Source organism: Anas acuta, chromosome 3 (assembly GCF_963932015.1).
Source record: "Anas acuta chromosome 3, bAnaAcu1.1, whole genome shotgun sequence".
NCBI lineage: Eukaryota > Metazoa > Chordata > Aves > Anseriformes > Anatidae > Anas > Anas acuta.
The window spans coordinates 69,895,843-69,914,762 of record NC_088981.1 but is presented as its reverse complement, the minus strand read 5'-3'; the positions used below and the strand labels follow the sequence as shown (position 1 = coordinate 69,914,762).

General features: G+C 47.6%; 1 protein-coding gene across 5 annotated transcripts in view; it reads right to left on the bottom strand.

Annotated features, from left to right (window-relative positions):
- Positions 1-18,666, bottom strand: part of FYN (FYN proto-oncogene, Src family tyrosine kinase) — a 129,379-nt gene extending 110,713 nt beyond the window's left edge. For 3 of the 5 annotated variants that reach the window (XM_068677684.1, XM_068677681.1, XM_068677685.1), the window contains exon 1: positions 18,374-18,666. The gene's annotated coding sequence lies outside the window, so the exon portion shown is untranslated. The remainder of the gene's footprint in view (positions 1-18,373) is intronic. The other 2 variants (XM_068677688.1, XM_068677687.1) reach the window with 2 other exon arrangements.
- Between the last annotated feature and the right edge of the window lie 254 nt (positions 18,667-18,920).

Here is an 18,920-nt window from a genome sequence, read left to right as displayed (position 1 = left end):
ATCCCCTTTGCTTTCAAACAACGAGGTGGTAAGAGCAAAAAACAAGAGAGGAAAATAAACTCCTCCTTCTCCCAGTAACTAAAATAACTTTTCAAAATTCTGTCTGATAATTTATCAGGCCTGTTATCTTTAGTTTAAAAATCATCATGACACTCACAAACAGAATTTTAAAAAGGCAAAAAACTTAACTTTTCCTTCCTATTGCTATTTATAAAATTTGGCTGGCTGCAACAGTGCCAGCTATTCAACGGTTGCCTTTATGCATTATATTTCTTTGTGCTCTGTCAGTAGAAACGATGAAAAAATTCAATTCACGTTTAACAAAAGGGTTCATTTACAAACACCTCATTTAGTGAGTAAAGGCTGTATTTAGCTGCTTCCTCGCATGTCTTCTGTGCATCCTATAATCCCGCTTAACAGCACAAGTGCATTTCATAATATTCTATTACCCCCACTGCAGGCACTCCAGATATTTATACATTTCCCTGAAGTCTTCTGCTGAGAGTCAGAAAAGGATGATGACTCCTGCTCTGACACACAGGGGGGCCTCCAAACAGCTTTCAGAAGTGTTTTGCCACTTACTTTTAAGCAGGAGATACGCTAGGTTATGAAATTGAGACAAATTTACCTGCGAGTATTAACTCTCAAATGAGAGGAGGGAAATGAGATCACAGAGCTGGAGCTCTTCACAGAAACGCATGAAAAGTGATGGGTAATTAAGATCGCGCTGATAAGTGCCAAAAGTCAAGTTCTCAATTTCCCCTGCACCTTCCAAATATAATTGGGCTGAAAATAAAGCAGAGGAACTGTGCTGACATACGTGGGGTTGCTCGATTATGCTCTGACTTTCCTTTGTGTTACCTGGAAAGGACAGCAAGTTTTAATATGTAACAATTAGAGAGTTGTTTTACATTGTTTTTAACTGCAGAGTTACCGGGTTCTTAGCATGATACAGAACGGGTTCTTAATTATTAGTGTTGTTTAAAGAAAAAAAAAGCCACTTTGGACATCTAAAAAACGTGCCATGAGCCAGACAATTAGAAAAACAGTTTTAAGAGTCCCTAGGGTCCCAGCCTTCCTCTCCTTACACAGCACAGCTCCTCTAACCCACCCAGGCGCCTCACAAAGCCAACCTGAGGCTCAGACCCTTTCTTTTCCACCCGCCCCACCGGAGGGAACGCAGGGGAGAAGCCCCGCCAACACCCACCTCTGTGACAGCACTGAATTTCCACCCTGCGCTGGGTCTGCCCGGTTTTGTGCTCGCACAGAGGCCGGTTTGTCATCTTTGCCACAAGCACTGCGTGCAGCAGCAGAGGAGCAGGGTTCACATGTGCTGACTTGCAGCACGGGCGAGCGGCCAGCCCTCTGTTTACCTGGCGCGTTGCGAAGCCGCGCTCCCCAGCTCTCAGCACCCCGCACCTCACCACAGGTTTGCATTCAAGGACCAATTGCACCACCCTGCATGACAGAAATGCAAGAGGTACAAACGGTGGGCACAAACCTACATCTCTCCAGAGCTGCTCCTGGTCATGCTGCCCTCTCTCAGCTGGCCCCTGGCTTCGTGGCGATGCAGCTCTTTGGTACGTGAGCACGCAGAGAGGTTTCTGCAAGAGTCTCGTCTCCTTCAGTGCCTAATGACTGGTACTTATTCAGTGTCATCATTCAATACTTTTTTTTTTTTTTTAATATATATATAATTTATATACAGACTACTATTCCCAGCCTCTGAACACAAAACAAGTTTACTCATGGGTCCCTGCAGTGCTCAGCACCCGAGTTTTTCCCCCACAAAGCGTGCATTTTTTTTCCTTACAGCATCCTAAGACACCAGGAGCATTATTGGCACTTTATGACAGGAACTGACAGAGAGAAGATAAATTCAAAAGTGCCCTTTATTTAGGTGCCCAGTCGGAGACAAATGGGGCCTGACTATTCAGTACACTCAGAGCAATGAGCCCATTGACTTCGTTTGCAGTTGCATGTACTCAACACTCCTCCAGTCACCCCGTAGCCTATTAGCGTGGGTGCACGGGGAAAAATCAGTCACTTTTCATAACTGTGTGCTGAAGCAGATTTTGTCCCCCAGATGCCTGGCAGATCCTCTCCCTTTCCCTCCCACAAACTTCGCCGCCTCCTTCTCGTGGCAGCTCCCAGCTCCTGCAGCGAGTTACGCCGTGGTCCTGCAGAAACCCATCTCCCAGGTTTGGTCGCTGTCTGGAGCAATCTGCTGGTCCAGCGAGGGATGCTGACAGGCTAAAAGCCCACGAGCACACCATACAACCACAGACCATGCACACAGCCTAACGCTGCAAATGCTTCTGCGTCCTCAGCTTCAGGAAAAAAAAAAAAAAAATCATGGAAATGTTCTTTGAAACGAGGCTATTTTAAGACTGTTAAAAGCAAACTAACCTTTCCCATCCCCAGAGGAATGTTCATCACATGAGCGCCTGTGATTAATCAGCAGGCTGATGCACAATCTCTCCTGTTTAAGCTCAGGGAAGAAATTGAAAACTTCATGCTGCTTCTGCCTCTGCGCTAGCCAGAAAGGAGGGGCGGCGGTGGTCGTGGGGCACACAACGCTACGTTTATGGACGGATTTCATGGGTTGTTGTTACCAGCAGATGGAAAAAAAGCCCTCAAATCCTCAGCTCAATTACCTCCACAGCCTAAGGGGAAGGAAAAAAAAAAGGTCCAGTGGGTAAAGGTTTCTCTCAGCCTTTGCTGGTCTCCTTGCCCAAGCAATCCAAATCAGACAAACCAAGACTTCTTCCTCAACCTGCCTGAAGGTCTTTTCCATGCCTTGGCCTACGCAGAAAGGCTAGAGAAATCAGCCAAGTTAATAAAAAAAAAGGGAGCAAATGGGAAGGGTGTATACTCTCAGCCTTGAAAGAAGGAAAAGGGTGTTCCAAGGACGCGGGCTTTGCACAAAGTGGCAGGGGTTTTTTGCTAGCATAAGTAATGCACACAGGGATGTATGGACAAGCTTTCAGGACCGATGGCCTCTCAATCTTCCCATTCCTCCATGTATGCTGAAGTTAGCAAAGATGCTCTGTACGGAGCAGTAAGCTGGATATTAGCAGAAGTTTTCCCACGACTGATGTGTAGAAGACAGAAAAGGTGGGAGATACTCATGCCTTGAGCTCTCTAAGGGGTTAGGCTAAGAGAGGTCAGCCACAGCCTGAGTTCACCGTGCCCTAACTCCGACCATGAAGGCTGCAGTGACTTAAGATCCCTTCCCTGCCCCAAGTTCCTACCACGCACAACTCTGTGCCACCTACCAAAGCTTTTCTTAGAAAAGCAAGATGCAAAAATTCATTTTGCATCCAGCTGCCCTTATTTCAACATGCCTGTGTGCTTTGTGGTTTAGGGCCTTGCCTGAGTCAATGCAGACTTAAATACACGCATGTTATGGCAGTACTGGATACAAACAGCGTGAAAAGCCAAGCGAGATATTTGGTGGAGATTATGGGCAGCACCCCTCCCACCTAGCACCCATTTGTGTGCTGCTGCTGCAGCCAGAGAGCTCCAGCCACGTGTTTGTAAGTGGGCTGGCAACAGAAGACTATTATTTTCCTCTTTGCCATACCAGTGCTTAGGACAAACAATTTCCCTTGCAGAAGCAGTAGGTTATTAGCACAGACGTATCAGCGATACGAGGAGCAGTGCTCCCCAGAACACCCTGCTCTCCTTCTGAGTGTATCAGGTCTTTCTTGAAAAGCAGCAGAGCTGCTGCAACGACACGTTCCTACCTCTGAAGTAGGAATGATCTGTCCTGGACATGTACTAGCAGCCCACACAAACATACAGCGCCGGGAAGATTACAAAAACAAAGGACTGTGCACAGCTCGCTTTCTTAGACTGGGAAGCAAGGAACAGGTTTTGTCAGACATGAGCAGCCACAGCTCAGGGTGCCATCGTCTCCTTTGCAGCGAGGGCAGGTTATCTGTGTCCCCGCCGCCGGTGCCCGCAGCTCGGTCAGCCTGTATGAGCAGAGAAACCAAGTTCCTCACCCCCCCAAAACTGCAGCAACAGTTTTCTTCCGCTGCCTCCATTTCTCCTTCCTTTTCCCTAGAGGCTGTGTTTATCCTGAAGCCCAGTAAAAGCAGAAAAAGCTGGGCTGCTGTTGAAAACCCAGCACAAACACAAAGGGTCAGAAGCCCAAGGCTCGCAGAGGAAAGGGCTGAGTCAAAGCTGCTAGATTAAGAGGCAGAGAGGGGAAACCTCAGCCTAGAAACTGAATGGAAAAGTTTTGCCTTTCCTCTCTCTTACACTAAGCAGTCCCCATAATTGTCACTGAAATCAGGCAGGGAAACCCTGTAAGGGCCCTGGCAGACAACTCCTGGAACGGTAAATGAAAAGTTGCAAACAAGCCTTCACTTTTAAGGATGTCAAAGATCCCTGTTCCTAGGAAGAAGGGATCGAAAATTAATTCGACGCATTCTGCGTGTTAACCTCATGCATTTAAACTTGGTAAGGCATTATTCCTGGTTGCACACAAGTTGACCAGTTTTCCGACAGACTTCAGAAGGCACATTCCTCAGACACAGACGCCTTCGATTCCCATTGCTGAAACGCTGCGGCTGGCTGGTAGAGCAAGCTGGTGAGGTTCCTGGGTATGCCTAGAAGGCAAACTGGTTATCAGTTTTTAAAATCCTTTATTTTCTTTTTTTCTTTTTTTATTTTACCACTGCTAGTTGAAGTGGCTTGTGGTTTTGTTTGTTTCTATTACCAAAAAAAAAAAAAAAAAGATAAACCTTCATCTGCTCATGAAAGACCTGGTAAATAGGCCTAATGACAATGGATCTGCCTTTGAAACTTTTATTTCTTTAGAAATAAAGGTCACTGAATTTAAAAACCAAGCTGCAAGCTGTGGGCCAATGAAGCTTTGCTTCCTACAGCTGTGTCCCTTCCCTGCCCTCCCTTCCTGGCCCTGGGATCCCTCGGCCTTCCCTTTCATCTACTCTTTCCTTCCACATCTCCTGACACCCTAAAGAGATGAGAAAACAGCTACGGCTGGTCGAGCAAAACCTACGTGCTGATTTGGTTTGGCAGCCGTCGGCGGTCTGACAGCCCAACACACCGAGTCTGACCGTCCCTTGAGGAGGGATAAGAGCAGAGCCCATGAAGACAACTCACAGCCAGCCCCAAATCTGCTCCGAGGGAGCAAAAGGAAGCCATAAAAGTGGCACAAAACCTGAAAGGACTCGTTACAGAGACTTGAAGAACATACTCTACTTCATACTCAGGCTTAGTTTGATAAAAATTCTTCCTAAAGAAAGCAAAGTTGTACAAACGGAAAAAGTGAAATGGCATTAAAAAGCCCAAGCAGCAACAACAACAGCAAAACCCTAACCCGCAGGTACCGACAAGACACTTAACATTCATTTGGGGAATTCTGGCAACTGAACATAAATGAGCTCTAAGAGGAATACCAAAATTAGTTCAGCAGTTTCTCGCCAAACATAAAGAAAAAATAAAGCTGAAAAATAAAAGTATCAAGAACTACCGGCAAGAAGGCTTACGCTGCTTTATCAGCACTCAAGCCACTGCTAATGAGTAAAGACCACCAGTGAGATCTCTTTCTTCTTGAGTCAAAAAAGGGAGTCAGATTCCTTCTTAAAGATGTTTCTCCCACAAAAGAAAACCACAACAACAGAGAGAATAAACTGTCAGAAACAAGTTATCTACATACACAGGCCATTGCATAAACTACTACCTCTGGTGCAAGCATGTGACACATATGCAGATGCTCCAGCAACGCTAATTTGCAAAATGAGGTTTTAGAGATTACTTTTTAGCAACCTCCTCTTCTGCCCCTGTTTTCTTTCCCCCTTTAAACACGCTGTATCCCTTGCTTTGGGTCTTTAGCAGATGTGATAATTGGTTTCCAGGTGCTAGGAAGTAATTCCTTACAAGGCTGACACTTGGAAATCTTGACAAGAAACAAGGAGGCAACTCGGAACGGCAGCCAAAACGTGATGTGCTTGGGGGCAAAAACTAAGAAACCTCACTGCAAGCAGTAAACCACCACAAGTTTGTCAGAGAATAAAGTCATGAGCTGATGGGAAATCTGACTCATATCTATAGTATTAGAGGAACGTTTCTGGCTTTTTTGTTCATGCACAGATTGCACGCGGACAGCGGGTGTACTTGACCAGCCCAAGGCCAGCTCTTCTGGGAGCCGGACGCATCCTGAGGAAGGTATGGGGTATTTTGGCAGGGAGGTGGGGTGGTGAGCTTGTCTGCTTAGGGCAACGCTGACATTGCTCTAACAAGCGCAAACAGAGGAGAGAAAGCTTTTTTAAACTACTTATTTCTTCTAAACACATGTTGGGATGGCTTCAAGTGCCTCATCCTGAGCAACACCCCGATCTCGCCATTCCTTTTATAGAGATCTTTGCTTTGTTTCTTCTTTATTTTTTCTCCAGAGAGATTAAACACAATATACAAAGAAGTCAGTGTGTTGTTTGGAAACACCTGCCAACATTAACAAAAGAAAAAAACAGAATATTTTAAGGATCAACCTCTATTCCACCAGTCCACGTACCAGCGATTTCCTAACAGCAGGAGTTAGCCCCAGCTCAACGCTAACAACTCCAGACAGCCCAGTGAAAATGTATGTATCAGGCACATATGAAAAATACCTGAGTCACGCTGGTGGAACTCAACTCCAGCCTGATTTGAATATCTTAGATTTAATTAGAAGGTGTTAACGAGAGCACAAACACACGTATTCTGTAGGAAGCAGCAGCGTTTGAGATGCTCAGTGGCAGCTACCCCCAGCCTGGACGTGAGCACAGTCCAGTCCAGTGCTGCTGGTTGTACCATTGGGAAGCTCCCAGCTCCAGCCTGTTCTTCCTCCTCTCCAAAACCACCAAAATATTTAAATGCTTAGGGTTGGCAACACTTGGTTCCAGTCCCGTCACCACCCAGATTTTACTCAAATGAGTGTTCAGGGATGGGATGCAGGAGACTGTAGGCGCTGGCATTATCTGGAGTGGGTATTAACCTCCTGTGCTCGGTGCTGGTGCCTTATCTCCCAGGGTTTCTACCAAGAGAATGTATTTTATACTCATCAGAGAAGGACATCTTTCGCAACTTCTCTAGTTTGCTAACAATAACCTAAATTGTTTTGCATAACCCGCTTAAACAAATATTAACTACAAGCTGATATGCATCCCCCTCATCTTCCCACTGAAACTATTTTACTCAAGCTGCCGCTGAACACCAGAAAGCTCGTGAGCTTCTCAGGCGAATTCAGTCAAATCTGGAACAAAAATCTGAAACACTTTAAACTCTCAGCATCTTCCCCCACGGGAGCTTGCATATGGCACAAAGCCGCCCTAATTTCTGGCTCAAGGAAAGCAAATAAATAGAAGAGGCTTTTCTGTTCTTGAAGGAGCACGCACCCTCCTGAGACAGCCGACCACACCTGATCAGCCACAAAGATGTTCTCCAGCACTGCTCACAGGCTCTGAGGAAGACCCAGGTTTCTGAAGGGTCCAGGAGGGGCCATTTATTACAGCCTACAGGCAAAACTCCCCATTTCACCACAGAATACAAGGATCTGGTTAGTTATAAGCCTCAGCTTGGCATATAGCTACCTCATGCTGTTCTTCTGCTGCACAACGATGCCTGGGTAACCCGAACAAGCTACGGTATGTAAGGCTCATTGCCATACTAAAAGGGGCTTCTTAGTCACCTCTGAATCCTATTCAACGTAACCTACAGTGACAACTGTATGGAGTAAAAATATACAACTAATTCTCTGGGGTAGGGCAAAAAATAATCCACTTTTTATTTTTTAATCGCCGTGAATATAAGCAGTTCTGCGGCATTGTGATCGGAGCATTCGAGGCATCTATTAGTTCGAGGATAAACAGCTCGGTGGCGTGATCCGAGGGTAATTAAAGGGAGGTAAGCGACAGAGAAGGCTGAGGTAAACAGGCGTGAGGGCAGGATCGCTGCAAGCAGGGCTATGGGAAAAATGTGCAAAAAAGAGACAGAATCACTGAATGGTTTGGGTTGGAAGGCCATAGTTTGGGTTTGAGACCACCTAATTCCACCCCCCTGCCATAGCAGGGTCACCTCCCACCAGCCCAGGTTGCCCAGAGCCCCATCCAGCCTGGCCTTGAGCACCTCCAGGGATGGGGCATCCACAGCTTCTCTGGGCAGCCTGCACCAGGGTCTCACCACCCTCTGAGTGAAGAATTTCCTCCTAACATCTCTTCTAATCCTATCCTCTTTCAGTTTTAAGCCATCTCCCCTTGTCATAACACCACACTCCCTGACAAAGAGTCCCTCCCCAGCTTCCCTATAGGCCCCTTTTAGGTACTGGCAGGCCGCTACAAGGCCTCCTTGGAGCCTTCTCTTCCTCAGGCTGAACAACACCAAATCCCTCAGCCTGTCCTCATAGCAGAGGTGCTCCAGCTCCTTGATCATCCCTGTGGCCCTCCTCTGGGCTTGCTCCAACAGGCCTATTTCTCTCCTGTGCTGGAGGCCTGACTGCCACAGCCAGTGCCATGGAGGTAGTAAGAATAGTTAAAAAAAAATAAACACGGTGGCAGCAACAGCTGAAATAGAAAGAGAGGCTTCCACAGGTTTTAGGGAGCCAGAATTTCCTGAACTAAGAGCTTGCATTACATTAAAGCATGCGTATGCACACCACAGCAAGACAACTTCTGAGCCAAGCGCTGCGAGCCACACACACCTCGAAGCAACAGCAACTGCAGGACGAATCCCACACACACGGGTTTGGTGGTGGTTGTGGGTTTCTCTGTTATTCCGACTGCTTTGCCTTCTTTTTTTTCCTCCCTCCAAGCAAACATACATGCAAGTACTTAAACTGTTCATCATAACATTTTCATTGTGTGTGTGTTTAAAAACGTACATTAAAAAAAAATCAAACAGAGATGATGAAACCTTTAAAAAGCATGGACCCTAGCTTGTCACAGGTACTTCAGGCACCAGTAACAATGCAGCACGCAATGCCTAGGCCTCAGAAACCCAGTGGGTAAGAAACCCCTTCTGGATTTCCCACAGCCGTAAGCAGGTGTTGTGGGGCCCCAGCTCCCACGAGGCTCATCTGGGTGGCACATCTGTTACTTCAGTCCTCATATTTGTTAGCAAACATTCAAGAAGGTAACTTGTCTCGTAGCTAAGGCGCTGCGAAGAAAAACAGACACACTGTGTGAAATCAGTTTGTTGTGTGGTGTTTACTATGCATTTTCCTCACTATTTTACTAAAATAATCAAGGCAATAACATCTCATTGCTGCAGGTTATACTGCTGCATGCAGCGTGAAGAACTCACTACAGGGCAATGGAAAATGTTACAGGTCTGCGTACGTAAATGCTGGCTGGGTTATCTGCTTCGTTTCATTTGAGCAAGGCCCTGTTCCAGCTCCGAGGTGACAAGAAGCCTACAAGCACTCCTCTGATACAGCTCCTCAGCAAGGGAAAGGAGACAGCAGCTGAAGATCTCGCTCAAAATAAGCCTCTTAATTAGGCGGCAGGTGGAGGGAGGTAATTATTCCCCCTATGCAGTGCCTGTGAGACCACATCTGGAGTGCTCAGTCTGGGTTGGGGAACACTGGGAAGAGAAAGCTGGATGCACTCAAGCAGGTCCGGTGGATGGCCAGCAGGATGCTGGAGCACTTGGTGGGTGAGGACAGCTGAAGGGAGCTGGGTTTGTGCGGTCTGAGACAGAGCAGGCTGAGAGATGGGGGCAGCATCTCTGTTCAAACGCGCAGCGGGCAGTGGAGGAGAAGCTGAGGCTGGATTCTTCTTAGAGGCACACATGAAGTGACAAGGAACAACAGAGTTGAGTGGCACCGGGGGAAATTCCTGCTGGAGAGTAAGGAAAGATGTTCACAATGAGAGGGATTGTGCCCTTGAATGTGCTGCCCAGAGAGGCCATGTAACCTCCGCCCCTGGAGATGCTCAGAAGGATGAGGCACCAACCCCTCTGTCAGAGCCAGCCTTGAGGCCAGCCCTGTTCTGTGAAGGGAGATGTTTTCCAGAGGTTCCCAAAGCCTCAACTCTTCAGTGATTAAATTTTAAACGGAAGAATAACACTTCTCAGAGGAGCAGGAAGGACTATTAAGAAGTAGTTTAATAGAAGAACTATTAAAAAGTAACTTTAGCAGACAAGTCTGTTAGCTCTAGAGAGCTCAGTCACAAAGAAGCTGTTACAATATGATTGCAGGAAGAAAAAACTAGAACAAAAAACAACTGCAGGTGATGGTTCCCTTTAAACGGAACTAAGTTTCGGGTGTTTTTATTTTTATTTTTTCTTCCCTAGGTTCAAAGCATGATATTGGAGTCCAAAGCTACACACTTGTCATGATAAGCAGCTGAGCAAGTTCCCATACCAACAATCACAAAGCAAATCTACACAGTGCGGTTTCACGGTCATTTTCAAGATATTTTCTCAGAAATTATGCTCGAGTGACAACACACTGCTGATTATGGAAGAAACTCATGTTGCAGTTTGGGGTGACCACCTTATTGCCAAATACAGACCTTATTTTGTTTGTACAGTTGTTTATACCTGCATTATCTTTTATATATAATTATTATTATATAAACCAGTTGTTTATACCTGCATTATCTTGAGATCCGTGTTTTTGAGATCTGTGTTTTGAGACCAGTTTACTTTCAAACACCTTGACTCATCAAGAGAAGGAGTCTTATACCACTCTGCCACTTTCGTGGCAGTATGATTTGAATGGCTAGTCCATCCTTAAGAAAAAAAAAAAGAGAAGACTGAAAATAACCACTGCATACAAGTGTAGCACTATGTCATTCTAAAGCTTGTGGGTAGCTGTTAGAGATGGAGCTTCCCAGGAATATAATCACTCTTCTTCAGTGGGGCAGATAATGTATAAAAAGAAGAGTTTCTCCACAGTTTAGCACTAATTTTTTTTAAGCAAACTAGTTTGAATAGTCTTTAGTGCTGTGAAAATGAACATTTATCTAGTTAATCCACTCTTTCAGGTCATTTCTCTCATGCCTCTTCTTTTCTGTGTCAAAACAAAGCCAAGTACAGCCTCTCCAGCACCAGACCATGCTGTGTAGGTGCACTCACAGTACCTAGCACCCAACCTCTGGGGCCCTGGATGCGGTGCAGGCACGTCAGTGTGGTTCAGTTCCTGGACTGCTGGGGATACCCTGATTCTCACCCACGAGCTCCTCTGTTCACAACTGCAGCAATGTGGATGTGCATCCAACCCTGCCCTGGGAAGTACAAAGAAAGCAATGCTTTTTTTTTGATCTAGCCTTCACATCCAGCTCCAGATTATTCTCGGCACGTCCTGCTGTGCCACGCTAGCTCTAGCAGACAGCAACTGGTCTTACTAAGACACAAGCTTACAAGGCAAATAGTGAGAGTTGACCACAAAAGCAAAATTTCACCGGCTTGTTCAACATCTACAGCCATACAGTCAGCTTCATAAAGCAGAACTAATTATTTAGCATGGGAGAGAAAAACAAAACAAAAAAGCAGCCAACCAGCCTAACCTTTCAACAGTTCAAATCAAGGCTTGCTAAAAACATAGCAAGAACAAAGGCAAGGTCACCTCACCCTTGAAGACACTGAATCACACTGATGCTAAAGGAAGCCCACAACTTAAAAAATATATATATATATATATATATATATAAAAAAAAGAAAAGAAAAAAGCCTGTAGAAGGAAAATGTTTTTTAACCTCTCAGAAGAGTAGCAGCAAATCGCTCTGAATGTCGAGTCATCCGGCACTACAAAGCCATCGATGCTCTTGCTGTTCTGCCTGCAATGACTGGGCAGGAGGAAGAGGCACACAGCCTCCTTACGCACTGTGTCCCCAGCCGTATTTGTTCATTTTTGGCAGCCCCACTTCAACATTGGGACAACAAGTTCTGCAGTTTTGAAGCGTGGCAGTAATGCTGCCCTAAGCAAGAAAGACAGTCAGTGCCTGTCTCCTACCTCCCCCAATGCACACGAGGTAATTTTTGACCTTCGGATTTAAAAGACATTTCCTCCACAGTGCTACATCATTCGGTGGCTCTCCTCTCAGCCAAATCTTTGGGTTCATTACATTTCCTACAGAAGGAAAACTCCAAGAGCGGTGCTCAAAATAAATTAGAGCCAACACTACACACATTTTTGAGAGCACACTCTTACACTGAGAGTTATATCTGGTTCTTCAGTTAGCCATCTGTTGTACACCGACCTTCTGTGAATTACAAGGAAAATCCAAAATCCAGTTGCTATTCCTCCTCACCAGTCCATCGTATCAGGTCTTGTGAATATAAGGTCACTGACCATTCACAGACACCTGGAAAACTTGATATTTGTGATTAAAGAGCTGCATATTCAGCTGGATGCTTTACATGATAGTTATGAAAGGCATCAGAGTGGGCTATTAAAAGGATTATTTACATAGTTTTATTCCTTCCTTAGGAGTGACACCAGCAAAACATTATCAGTGTATTTGAAAATGGGACCTGGGACCTTTCTTACAGAAATCACCAATTCAAATGCTGCTTGGGGTGACAACAACCAGAAATGCCATCTATTGCTACTTATATCCAAACTCCAGAAAGAAGTTTAGGCATTCTCATTTACTTTCCAGGAAGGCAGAGAGGCATTTTTGCTGGTCTTCAGAGAACAATCTTACTGAACATGGGGTGGGGAGGTGGCTCCCTCTGAAATCTTGTTAGTGACTGCTGTTAACCACTTGTGCAGGAGCACAGTAAACGTGACTGGGAAACAGTGTCCCAAGCAACTTCAAGCTCTTAACTTGTTTTCTGAAGGAGAAAATAAATGATCAATAGGGAAAGCAAAAGACTACTGCATTGCAAGAAAGTGGAAGAGGGTAGGAAAAAAAAGAAAAGAAAAAAAAAGCTTGCAGTGACCAAACACTGCTCCTGTCATCTTCTCCCAGAAGCCAGCACATGGTTATTACCTCCAAGAGCACAGGATTCAGACCTGCCCCTTTCCAAACACTCAGCATACAGCAACAGCGTGCACAAGGACCTGTCCACAGGGAGGTCTATAAACATGCAAGAGGTCATTAACCTCACCATAAAAAAAGAAACCAACAGAACACCATTAGCTTCACCACTAAAAACAAACACGGGCCTCTCATACAGTTTAAGGCACAAAACAGTCCAAGATCCAACTCCGAAAAATAGAGGGTTTCATTCCAAGTCACAGCGCTGCATTTTTCCTGGAAAAATGCATCGTTGCTTCCTAGCAAGAGGCTGCCCACAAATTAAAACCCAGTCTGAGCAACAAACAAATATTCGGTCCTTCAGTGGGGTGAGAGCTGCTTTCTCCCACCCCTGCTCTCCTCCCCTGGGGGAACAGCACCTGGCTATGGGATGCAACCAGCTCCACCCTGCAATCGTCTGGTCAGGAGTAAGAGATGACCAGGTATGGAATGAAGTTGTCCCAGAAGGAGGAAAATACTTCTGTGTGGAACTGATACAAAGCCAGGAGTTAAAAAGTAGCAGACAAGTGCTGCTGTATGTTTCAGGGGAAGGCCACAGCCAAGCCAGCCCTGACAGCAGCAGGATGTTGGTTGATACAGATAGCTACTGTCCTTTTTAGCAGGGTCGTGAAGTTCTGTGCAGGCTAAAAAGAGCTAGAGGCAGTCTGTGAGTGCTGGTGCTGCGTGTCTCAGTGACAGCCCCAAGCTTCTGGCTGGGGGAGCTTTCAGGCTGGATAGCAGCAGGGCTTCCAAGTTATTCTGAGTGAGAGCATCTCCTCCTTCAATTATAACTCCCAGGGCAGTTTTGCAGTTTAAAGACCAGGCACAAAAGGGAAGAAAAACCAACATATTTGTAAAAATATATATATAACTCAATACTCAACTGTACACCAACATCAGGAGCCACAATAGGAACTGCGTGATGGCCCGAAGTCACGCCATGAAAACCTTCCTAGCTGCTACAGCTGCAAGCTGGAGATGCAAGTTGCACAAGGCGTTCTTCCCCATGTGGGCTGCTCTGTGATAAGGGGGTTGCAAGGTCTTTATGAGCACAATGAGCGTGCTTCAAATGAATGACGAAATCTGTTTAAAAAAAGTGAACTAGTAAAAAAAAAAAATTACAAAGTTTAAAGAAGAACAATGCTAGGAACAACCAGAGACGCTCATTAGAGAGCTCTCATGAAACTGAAAAGTTCTTTAAAAAATAACTGAATGGGTATTTAATATTAATTTTCACTATCATACCCTGTTTAACTTCTCTGTATAGCTTCATCTACCAAAGCGATGACTGACAAGGTATGAATTAATTGGCAATAATGCTTTCATCCTGGAGTACACCAAAGCTTAAGGATTATTTCGGTCAAGTCTGTTAAAGAGGGAAAACTGGAACCGAGAGGAAAAGGCCAATTGCAAACAGAGGAGGTATTTCAACCAAGCCTAGCCAACCATTTGAGGTTTCCTCCCTCCTCCTCCCCAGATCGTTACAACAAAAGTTATCTGTGAGTTTAAGTGGTGTGAAACACTTGCCACCCACCCTCTTTGATCCCACCAAGTCATTGACACATCACAGCTGCCTTGTATAGCCCCTTGTATGTCTCAACATGAAGAGCACCAACTAACTTGCACTAAGAATTTAGGCCACTGGCTTAATCAAGTCGGATTTACGACTTAGAGATGCTCTGGAAAATTATAGCATAGAAAAACAAACAGCCTCCAGAGGTGCAAGGCTTCCTTGAACTGGCAAGAAGCTCATCTGGAAAACCTGGGGTAACCTCTCCCCGTCTAACATTGTCACAAGTATGACAGTAGAGCCATTCAAGGTGGAATGCCTTCGGTGTCAAAAAGAAACTGCATTTTGGGAAGGGCAACAAAGTAAAATTGACTTTCTGTGACAAGCTGACTGCACTCAAGCCATCTCATTCCCATCAGCTGATAGTGCAAGGCTAGCTTTTGGATGGCTTTTTCAGGTGAAAAAGTCCCTGCACGACTATTCAGTTCTAGCCACATCTAGAAGTCATTTTGCTAATTTTATGTAATTTTATGTTTTATTTAATTGGAATCTTCAATAAAAAGTCATAGTGTCAACGGTTTTATTTTACTCCAAACAGTTGCACGTATTTTGAGCTGTAATCCTTTATTTCAGAAGGAGTTACAGCTCAAAGCAGTCAGAGGCATGATGAGGTGGCATGTTTTGGTTGACTTGAATTAATCTCATTTTTTCATTTCCTTCAGTGGAAGTGTTGATATCGTCGGGTTTTGTCCCAGTTCCAAGTGAAGGAAAGTTCTGAAAGCTCTTTACAAAATGTCACTGTTTTCCTGCAGCCAATTGTAAGGAGAACAACGGGGCACTTCTCCTTGGCTGCGAATTTCCGTGAGGTCAAGCTGGTCTCTGGTTTCACAGCTCAAGGACATCTCCCACAGTAGCTTTTACCACTCTCTTTACCACCAGCAGCCTGCTTACCTGCCTGAAATCAAACCGGCCCTTAAGAAGTGATGCTGAGCTCTCAGGCTCCACGCTCTGACCCTCCAGGAGCGGGGTACACGGCTCAGAGGTAGCACAACATCTAACACCCTGCACCTCTCATCCTGACAACTCTCGGCCTAGGAGGAAGTCAGGCACTAAGGACAAAACCTATGAGGGGATGCGAATGCTCAAAATCCTCCTACATCTGCACGTTTGTCACCTATTGACATTTCAAGTGGTTTTTCGTTGCTGGTGGCTTTTCAGCCATCTTATCAAAAGCAGCCTGGGGTTTTTAAATTTTATGAGCAAGCTGCTGCTGTGCAAAGGAGATAACCCAGCAGGCAGATGCAGCACTGAAGCTTCCCCTCTCCCTGAGGTGTTTTGGTCAGGGCGGCCCAGCCAGCATCTCCCTCGGCACCCCGGTGACTCGGAGGTGCTCGCGTGATGTCCAACAGCACGTAGCGAGCATCCACATCCCACGCTCGGGGATGCCAAAGTCCATGGGGCTTGCAAACACCCTTGCAGCAAGGCCTCATCTCATGATGCTCCGCACTGAAGCACACGAATCCTCTTGTGGCTTTCACTCAAAGCAAATTGCTGACTCGCACTACACAGATCTGCAGGCCTTTTGTCACCAAAGGAGTCCTTAATTGCTAGATTTCAATGAGACTGCTCGGGTGAATTAGATTTGTCTGGTTCAAGTCCTGTTTGGGGAGTAATGGGCCGAAATTACTTGTGAAGACACTTGTGTGGGAGCTGCAGGGGTGGGAAAGGGTAAAGAGTTATTAATTTTCTTCCTCTTGAAGGTCACTTTGCCAACACACGCTGTCAGAGCAGACCTGCCCATAAAGCAAATTACAAAGCGCTGGCCATGACAGAAACGAATTCCATTATTAGCCATTCAAATACCACCCAGGCCGACTTGGGCAGAACTGTACCAAACAAGTTGGGATCGAATATTAATGCCTACCGGAGAGAGCGCGAGGAAGGGAAAACACAAGCACGCAACACATGCCCTCCCTGCAGTTAAAGCCCTCTGACGCGGGAAGGCAGCGCCGGGAAGATTACTGGCTAAGTATCACTAATGAGGCATAAGATAGCAAACAACTCCACGTCTTCATTACCATAACCAAATGCATGATGCCACAGATGGGTCACGTCACAACGCGACATCCCCACGGAGGCACCGGACAGCTCTCATGCGTCTCACCACAGCTGTATTGCCCCATGAACGTGCCACAGACCACACCACGGCCAGATTAGCATATTCAGTTTAATTCCCAAGTCCTTCCCGTGTCCAACTCCACCCATGCGTTTTGGATAACACTACTCAGGCGTTTCATGCAGAGTTATTTTTGACATACCATAGATTTCACAATAACTCCTCAGCAATGCTTTGGCTTTCTTACTCAAACGAAGCAGAAGTTTGTCAATGGGTCCTGACTTTCAGAGACTCCTAGAATGAAAGGGGTTGATAAGCAACCACCTTCCTCTCTTCTGTCTTATGCTGATGGCCACGTCCACACGCCAAAGCTGTTTACCATTCACTGAAGACGTGTATTTAGGCAACATCAAAACAACTCCCAGAGAAGCCGGTTCATGGCTTTATACTTCACTGATGTTTCATGCCAGTACGCCTTCCCCCAGCAGGTAACGTGGAATTTCCGAAACAATGTGCCCCAAGCATAAACCACAAAACACCAAAGCCAGCAGCCTGCCATTAGACAACCTCACAGGGGAAATTCTTATTTTCGCCAAAGATGAACCTTTCAGATGAGGCACTAATTTATTACAGGTGGAAAAGAAGCAGGCTTGCAGGCAAACCCGTGAGTCACCTGAAACTTCCAACAAAGTAAGAGAAATCCGCCAGCTACTACCAATGAAATACAAATTTTGAAGGAATGAATTGACATTGCTTTCTCTTCTTCATCAAATCACAGCTTTGTGAGGAAAAGGGAGTCAAGAAGGAACCCATTGTTCCCTTCGAATTCCCTTTTAATTTTTCTTTTTGATTAAGAAGTTTGAGAAGTCATGGACCTGCTGACATCCACCGCGTGCTACCAGCTTGCTGAGCACGTACACCAACACGCTGCCTGCCTCCTGCCTCGCTGGGGCAAGGCATCAATCTGCCTCTTTAGGGATCCGAGGCGAGCACTCAACTCGAGAAAGGAACAAAGAGTGGCTTCTCTCCCTCCCCGAGCTTCCCACTGGGCCCAGCTGTGGCTGAAATGGATACAACCGAATAGTTGGAGGCGCTTCCTTCCCTTCCCACTCTGATATTCTTCCTGGGGCTTCCTTTGTTCGCTGGCAGAACTTTGTTTGAAGCCTGCTGCAGCCTTTGCACTGCCTTGCGGCGCGATGAGCCCAGGCGGCCAGGAGCCGGGCTCGGGGGAGCCACGGGGGTCCGGCGGGTGGGCGTCCGAGCGGACAGGGCTCTGTGCTCACATCCTCTGCGTTCAGAGCCGCTGGCATCCCTCCTGCCCAGCGCTCCTCCTTGGGGACACCAGACGAGTCAACCTGAACGAAAAGGCTTCCACAGACACGCGGCTTTGTCACCTGCCATTGCTCCGGGCTTCGGTCACAGACACTGGGGGGGGGGAAAAACCCCGATCCCGAGATGCGCCTGTGCGGAGGGGCTGCTGGCTGCCAGCCGCGGGGAGGCTGCAGGGCAGGATGTGCGAGTCACGGAGCTCGCACACAGCGAGGGAAAGCCACAAGGTCTGCGGGGCGGCCCCAGCGCCCTCCTCCCGGCCCCGCAGCCTTTTATTCCGTGCTGGGTTTTGGGGGGGGGGGGGGGCGGTGGGGATGGAAGCGGCGATGCCGGGGGCTGCGGGCAGGGGTCCCCCCGCGGCTGGGCGCACAAAGGAAGCCCCGCGCCGCAGCATCACCCCCACCACCCCCTCCTCCTCCTCCTCCTCCTCCTCCTCCCGCTTACCTGCGGCGGCTCCGCTCCCATCCTCCTCGCCCCGCTCCCCGCTGCCCCCTGTCCGCGGGCGGTGGCGGCGGCTCCCGCTGCGCTGCGCAGAGCCGTGCACAGCCGGGCGGAGCCCACCGAGCACCGGGACGGGGCTCTCGGGGCTGAGGGGGGGGGGGGGGGGAGCTGCGCTGCCTCCGCTCCGCTCTCGGTGTCGGTGGCGCTGCCGGTGCCGGCTCCGCCCGGGCGCTCCCCTCCCGCCGGGGCTGCTGACAGATGGCGCAGCCGCCCCGCCGCCTCCCCCGCCCGCCGCGCCCCGCCGCGGGGGCGGAGCGAGAGTGGCAGCGCCGCCGGCCAATGGGAGAGCGCGGCCCGCGGCTGCCGCGGCTCCCATTGGGTGAAATGGAGGGGAGGGCGGGGAGAGGGAGGTGCGCTGGGTGTGTGGGGTGGGGAGGGGGGGGGGGGGCGCGGCGCAGCGCCGCCATCTCCGCACCGGCTGGGGGGGGTCAAGGGGATGCCCGGGGGTGGAGGGGCTGAGGGGTGCAGCCGGCCCTGGCGGGGAGAGCGG